Consider the following 7,919-nt stretch of genomic DNA (forward strand, 5'->3'; position numbering starts at 1 on the left):
CCTACAATGTTTGCATATATACTAAATAAACAATGTCTAATGGCTTTACCAAGGAATTGTGAGTGCTAACTTTTTCTATGGCCTTCAATTTTCAAAAGAAAAGTAAATTAAGTTTACTTGTTTCTGGTTACACTCATGGTTTGTGTCCAACTGTGGAATTTCTAACAAAAACAAGTGGACCCTGTGCTAACTAAGTTGTAATTTGTGTTGGTTTTATTCTATGTCAATTTCTTTGTAATTTACGCTTAATTCTTTGTATTTGTGGGCTTGTAATTGGGTTTGGTTTATGAGTCCATGTTAGTGCTATTGAAGATGCAACGCACCCACGAGAGATGGAGTTTGGCACCAGCAAGTTTTGGCGCGGGTCAAGATTTTGCAGTTGAAACTTGGGACTAAATTAGCGAGATAGACTCATGGGTCTCTGTTATAGATAGATCACCTATTGTCCCAACCCTTCACACTATAAATACACATCATTTCTCTCGATTTTTAGTGTGAAGCACCCATCTGAGAATTGAGAGAATTGAATCCATTGTTGTGAGAGTCAAACACCATTAATTATCTGTACTCTTCCCTCTCTCCATAGCCAAATTTTTTAGAGGAGATTAGATCATACACACCCATCACTACCTGATTGTTGAGTGTTGTTTGGACCCTTGGAAGTTGGAATTATTGGAGTTTTCCAATTTTGATCATAGAGTTAGACCATTTGAGATATACACAACTATCATTTTTTTAAAGACATTTTCTCCTCTTTCAGTGTGTATTAAAATACTTAGTATTCTAAAATAATAAATATAAAAAGAGATTTCAAGGTGCAATTGGTGCTTGGTTGCAAATTTGGTGCCTAAGTTAGAGAAATGGCTCAGCATAGCTAGTTGCGAGCAAGAACTTATAGTGTATTCTGTACTGCAACTATCTCATTTTAGAGGATTGTTTTGGTAGCTGGTTGTTAGGAGATTTTTATGCCTGAGACTCAGGTTTTCCTCTTCAATAACACGTCTAATGTTATCTTGGGTTTGCTTTTCTTTACTTACCGCTTTATTGCATTTTAATTGCTTATTTAGCTTATCCATGCAATGCTTGTTTGTCATGCTTAGTTAATTGACTAACACTTACACAGTTACACTTGGCTTTAAATGTTAATTTAGCTTAAAATAGAACTATTTGTAAAATTTGAAGTTTGGGGTCTAGACTCTAGATCATTGCCTAGCTTAATTAAGTAATTTTCTCACCCTAAATTCCTTATATTGCAAAGATGGCCTTTTGGTGAAAACAGATTTCCCCTTTATTGGTGAAACATTGTAAAATATCTATTACCAGAATGCAAGAATCCATTCAAGTTTTAGCAAAGATGTCAAGGGTAATTCCGATTGTTTATCTTCTTAAGGACTCACCTAGAAACAAGGTCCTATATGAGATTTGGAGAATTTTGTTTTGGACATTCTCATCTTGTTTGCTTAAATTGAGTTGCAACTGAGAATTAGGATGACAATAATTAACATATAACACAAATTGTTTGGTCTATACTCTAGTTTGCTGTGGGCTCACCCCTCATGTAAGAGCCAAATGCTCTAGGACTACCTAATAATTTCCAATCAGTTAAATAGAGACTAATAGAGTTATAAAGTGACTAAAGAAAATTAGAAACTAGCAATATGAAAGCTGAATATGGAAGTCAATGAAGCCTACTGTCTGTTTCATATACACATTGCATTACCATGAAATCTCTTGTCCCTCTTGTGAGGTCTTGAATCACCAAGACGTTGAAAAATATGTAAACTTTCAAGATGCTCAACAACATCCTTCACAGTAGGACGGTTCATGGGAAAAAAATTCAATGCAACACATCCCCAACTCTGTAAACAGTATTCTTGGAGGCTTTTGTGGACAAGAGAACACTGGGGTTTGTATTGCATCTTGGTCCAAAAGTGCAGTACACGGTTTATTTACTTGGTCAGGTTTTTCCAGTTTCGCCAGGTCACTAGTTCTTTTGCCTATTAGTCCTAGGAGAATGACACCAAATGAAAAGACTTCACAAAATGACACCAAAATAGACCGAATGGCCCATAGTGGACCGAGTGCACTAAAATAAGATGACTAAACCAAACTGGACCGAAATACTTCGCTAATGTAGCTCAATAGGAGCGTAAAAACAATAAATACAAGCTTTCACCTTTTCGATATTATATAGATAACAATATATCAAAGTTTAAGTCTAATCATCTTTAAAATGTAATGAAGTGAGGGGGTGTATATCGTACTTTTCGGTAACTTTGTTCAGTGTAACTTACCAATGCTGAGAGGTTATTAAGATCTTATAACAAGTGAGTTTAGTCCACGAATGAAACTTCATAGTTAGGTTTAACTAAGAGGAACATGCTAGCTGTAAGTGAAGACAAACTAAGTTGCATAATTTGATGGCTTTTTCATCTCTGTGAACAATCATTAACTTTTAAAATTCAATTGAGCGTAAAAAATCCTAATGTAAATATGAAAAGTCTCAATAGATCATTTTTTTTTATTGATGAGTTACACATGCATCCCATGACTCTTCATCATCCATTATTATAAGAGAAGAATGTGCCAATTGAGCTATAACTCATTGGCTAATTATTAATATTAACTTGCCAATTGATCAGTTTCTATTAGAACTTAGATTATTTATACTATTGCAGCTGAGCTATTATTTTGTTGAGCTATGAATAAATTATTTGTAAAATAAATTTACTCTAAAGTGTTGTAAAACAAAGGTGCATCTGTTTTGTTGCACATAAAATTGAGTATAGACAAAACAAGAGCAGGAAAACTGCATTATGTGCACAAAATTTCAAGATATCCCATGCTATGGCTAACAAATCAAGCGTCAACCTCTGCTTTGATCTGTCTTTGTAACTCCTCCTTGTACTCCTTAAATATTCCAGGGAATGTGCTTACAGTACCATTTTCCACAACCCAAATTTCACTCTTCTCTTCATCCTCACAAACACGTGAGATGAGCCTAGAATCATGACTGAGCAAGATAACTCCACCAGTAAACTCATCGAGTGCATCAGCCAGCGCATCAATGCTCTGCATGTCTAAATGATTTGTGGGCTCATCCAAGAGCAATACACGTGGCTTTGACATGGAAATTGAAGAGAAGACAACACGTGCTTTCTGCCCTCCAGACAATTTTGCTATTGGAGTATGGTGATTATGGCCGGGGAGTCCAAATTTTCCAAGCTTTGCACGAACAGCCTCTTGTTTGCTAAGCCCCTTTTGATGTGGATGAAGACGAAGAAGGTACTGAACTGGTGTTTCCTCCATTGTTAGTAGGTCCACAAAATGCTGGAAGTACCTCCTAATCCTCAACTTCTGACTCCTCCTTACTTCACCATTTGTAGCAACCAAATCACCAGCAAGAAGATTCAGTAGAGTAGTTTTTCCTGCTCCATTGGGCCCAACAATAGCAACACGTGTTCCCATATCAATACCCACATCAACATTTGAGAGCCTGAAATCCTCTCTGTTCGGGTAACTAAAGCTTACTTCAATTAGCTGCAAGAGTGGTGGTGTGAGCTCAGTTGGTTCAGGGAAGTGGAACTCCACACTGTAATCTTTCCACTTCTTTGGGGCCTCTGGCAGAGGCTCATCCTCATCAACCTTGCCCTTTTTCTTATTCTTTACTTCTTCTTTTGCAGCATTATGCTTAGCCTGATCTTTCACTTTCTGCTGCTGATCCTGATTCCCCGATCTCTTGGTTACTTCATCTTTTCTCACATAATCTTCATACTTCTTGTTCATCTCTTTGAGACGCTGCTCATATCCAGTTTCAAAATCATCAAAATTGCCACGGTAGAAATGAAGCTTAAGATCATGGAGATGAATGATCTCATTGCAGACAGTATTAAGGAGATCTCGGTCATGTGAGACAACAACAAGAGTTTTCTTCCACCGACACAATTACTCCTCCAACCAAAGAACAGCCCTAAGATCAATATGGTTTGTGGGTTCATCCAATAACAGAAGAGTAGGTTGCACAAAAAGCGCCATAGCCAATGATATTCTCATCCTCCAACCTCCACTAAATGACCGGGTTGGACGACCCTGCATTTCCTTGTTGAAACCCAACCCAGCAAGAATCTTTGATGCCTGAGCCTCAGTTGCATCTGACTCCAACTTCTGCAACTTTTCATACAATTCAGCAAGCTTCTCTCCCACATCATCCCCATTGCAATCATCATCTTCATTCTCACTCTGAGCAGCAGAAGATGAATTTTGCAAAAATGCAACCTCTTTTTGGAGCCTGACCAGCTCTTCATTAGCTGAAACAACTGCTTCAAGAGCAGTTCTATCATCACCAACCACCTCTTGTTCAACCAAAAGCAAATCAATATTCTTAGGTACTGGAATCTTCCTCCAAGCAAGAAGCTTTAATAAAGTAGATTTTCCCATTCCATTGGGTCCAACAAAACCATACCTTTTCCCATGAGATATCTTAACTGAGGTATTCTTTAAGAGTTCTTTTCCCCGAACTGAAACAGAGAAATTATCTATAATTATATCTTTAACGTTGGCATTAGCTTCGTCATCTCCATCAAGAACGGAAGACCTTCTATTGATAACAACAGTAAAAGCATAATGGTCATCCTTAAGGGCCTCCTATTTTGCCTGCTCCACTGCATAGGCAGCAAGCGTGTCCTTTTTTTCTCTTTTTTTCAATTGTTTATCACTTGTGGATATTTCAAGTAGCTTAAATTCACTCCTCCTCTGTCGATTGCATTGCTTCTGGACATCAGGCAGTCCTTCTTCAGGGGCATAATTATCATCATCATCATCTTCAGATTGAGGGAGATCAATGTCATAGGTGTAAGATGACACTTTTGGTGCAACTTTTGTCTTAGATTTTCTAGAAGAAGCAATTGACAAAGAGGAAGAACCCTTTTTAGGTTTATCAGGTTTCTGGTCGATACTTGCGATCGTCTCCAAGACTGAAAGCTTCTCTTTCTTACCCTCTTTTGAAATGTCTTTGCCACGCACCATAGTTTTCGAGGTTGCACCAGTGTCCTCTGGCTTCTTCTTTTCGATTGCAGCAACTGGTGAGAAGAATTAAAAGGTGCTAAATTTTATCAACTTGAGTAATTTAAGTACATCATGCATAGTAACATATTCATAGATCCATATTAAGAATTTCAAGGGCAGCTAACATGATTAAGACGTAACATAGAATGATGGATATGTGACATCAGTTTCAAAAGAAACAATAGAGATACGGCAACAAAACATAGAATTCACTAATAAATTGGACATACTTGAAAATTATTACAGCCATAAGTAAAAGGACTTTCATACCCTCACACTTGTTATTTCAATCCACTTTCATGTGTTAAAATGTGGACATTTTTGCATCAATAGTAGATGTAAACGAGTATAAAATGATATTTTCCCTTCATAAAATAGGAAATGGCTGCACTGGAAAGAAATGGATTGAAAAGAAAATAATATACAATAATCAGATCATTGTATTGCAGAAAAAAAAAATAAGTGTGGCACCTATTATACAGATTTTAGAATGAAGATATGCAATGAGCTGTATACAATGTGATCTCTTCTCCTATTCTAATTAAGTTATAACCTGTATGGAGCTCTATAGAAAGGAAATGACCTATGATTTGTAGAAGCTCCATCTCATAGGCAGTATGAAGATGGAGCTTCTACAGGCTATGTTCACTATCATTTGGTCAATTTGGAACCATAGAAATATGGTTCTTCACAAAGGGAAGGTCCCTAATTCTATGGAAGTTGTGCTAATGTCCCAATCTCTTATTTGCAGGTACAGAGAGGCGTTTCGATCTCAACAGAGTCAGAGACAAAGATACAAGCCAAAGCCAAGTATCTCAATACTCACTCAAAGTTGGCAAGTCATTATAGGTGGCTGCTGCCAGGAATAGAAGAACAAAAAGATGTGGTTTTGCCTTTGAAGCTAGGAGGGTGGATGGTGCTCTTCTGTTTAGAGGTGGTGCTAGCTGTGGAAAACCAACTCAACACCTTGCAGCTCAGGAAGCTCTAGTGGAGGCTCTGATCAAAGCTACTGCTATAGATTTTCACAGAACTGTTATAGTGACTAACGACAAGAGACTAACAGATGCAACAATCATAGGAAGGCAACCTGGTTGGACCAAGCCTTGGCAATGGATCCTCAGAATCTTCACCAACAGGGTCTGATCACACACTTTTTGTTAGTCCCTAATGTTGTGGCAGGCCAGATTTTGTTTTTAGCTAGGAAAGCCACGAGATTTCCTGTTCATTGTTTCCAGCAGTATATGTCTACTAATAGCTTATCTATGTAGCTTGACTAAACTTTGTACTCTCTGACTTCTTGCTTTTATTAAATGTTGACTCAGTTTTATACAAAAAAAAAACACAAGGCAAGTCCTAAAACTAAACATTATGATAGTTCATAAAAAAAAAACTAAACATAAGGATCCACGCTCATAACTATTTTCATTGGTAGGTTACAAACACATCCGCTTAATGCTGAACCCCTGCCACGACCTAATTACCTACACTCCAAATTGTTCTTACAAGGGAATGACAGTCCATTTGGTACAAATTTATGATTAGAACTTATATATATGTATTGATGATTTTGGAATAACTGTCCATCTGTCATGAATTTCCCAGAAGGTGCCAGACACATGGAAATAATTGTCCATCTTCAGGCATCTTCCATACCAACATTTTAACAAAAATTCCCTAAAAATAATAGAAAAGCAAATCATTTGTCTCATATTAATGATAATCCATAAGAACTTAAAAGAATAGAAAACACATATTTTGTCTCATTATTGAGTAGAATCATTCTTAGAAATTCAAGCATGCCATCATTGAGTCATTAACTCTGATTCTGTGAAACTTACTTCTACATGCCCGTACACATAACAACAAGAGAAGTGGCAAACATTCAGACAACACCGTCCAAATACTACAAGCACTAACAAAATAACATTTTTTTTCCCCTTCCGCATAGAAATTTCAAATTTGCACCAAACAATGCTAGGATTACAACTTTTTGTGAGTAGTGAAGGTGTCAAAAGTTGTGTAAAAAGTTATGTTTCTAGCATTTTTATTTTTCACCATTTGCACTAACAAGTAGCAATAACTAGTGCATCTTTTTTTTTTTAATCAACTCTGGTGCATCTTTTTGAACTCATAACCTCACCCTCCACATTGCACGAGTAGGTACCATTTTAGTTAGAGCTCATTGAAAACTAAAATTTATAATTTAGAACCAAAATATAAACTCATGTTCTAATTCTTTCAAATTTGTTTAACAATAAGTCAATAACTAAAAAAAGAAAAAGGAAAAGGAAAATACATAAGTAATCCCAAAAATGGCTTCAAATTAAAACCAGGGTTCCTAATTGTTGCAACTAAAACCCCATGATTCCAAAGATGTCACTATTCCCCCCTCCATTAGTCTCAGTTAATTTAGACAAACGGAAAGTACATAAACTGCATGTGACAGTCACAGCAAACGTTATTTTATTTTATATTTTGATAAAAATTAAATTTTAATTCAAGAATTCAGAGACAGTGAGTTTGTGTAGTTCCTAACCATACTCACTAAAGTCTAAACAACAAAGTATTATTCATGCCACAAAAACTCGCAGCAACCGAGTTTGAAACTAGAAAGCACATATACTTTATTTAATTTGGTATGCTAATACAACTAATCACTACAAACTTAAAAAATAAATAAATAAATCATCAAATACAACCTGTAACTAACATTAAGAAAATCCCATTAACAATATTAGAGCACATAAACGCAATCAACGGCTTCAGAACCAAACAATCCTACAATCCAAAATTGTGGGTTTCCTAATCAGTCTAGATTTCCAAATTAAAATTCCATTCTATTAAATTATAAACAA

The 7,919-nt window shown here is 36.2% G+C and overlaps 1 pseudogene; it reads right to left on the bottom strand.

Moving 5' to 3' along the window:
* Positions 1-2,859: 2,859 nt before the first annotated feature.
* On the bottom strand, positions 2,860-5,669 carry LOC112001582 (ABC transporter F family member 4-like; annotated as a pseudogene).
* Between the last annotated feature and the right edge of the window lie 2,250 nt (positions 5,670-7,919).

Source organism: Quercus suber, unplaced genomic scaffold (assembly GCF_002906115.3).
Source record: "Quercus suber isolate HL8 unplaced genomic scaffold, Cork oak 2.0 scaffold_271, whole genome shotgun sequence".
In the NCBI taxonomy this organism is placed as follows: Eukaryota; Viridiplantae; Streptophyta; class Magnoliopsida; order Fagales; family Fagaceae; genus Quercus; species Quercus suber.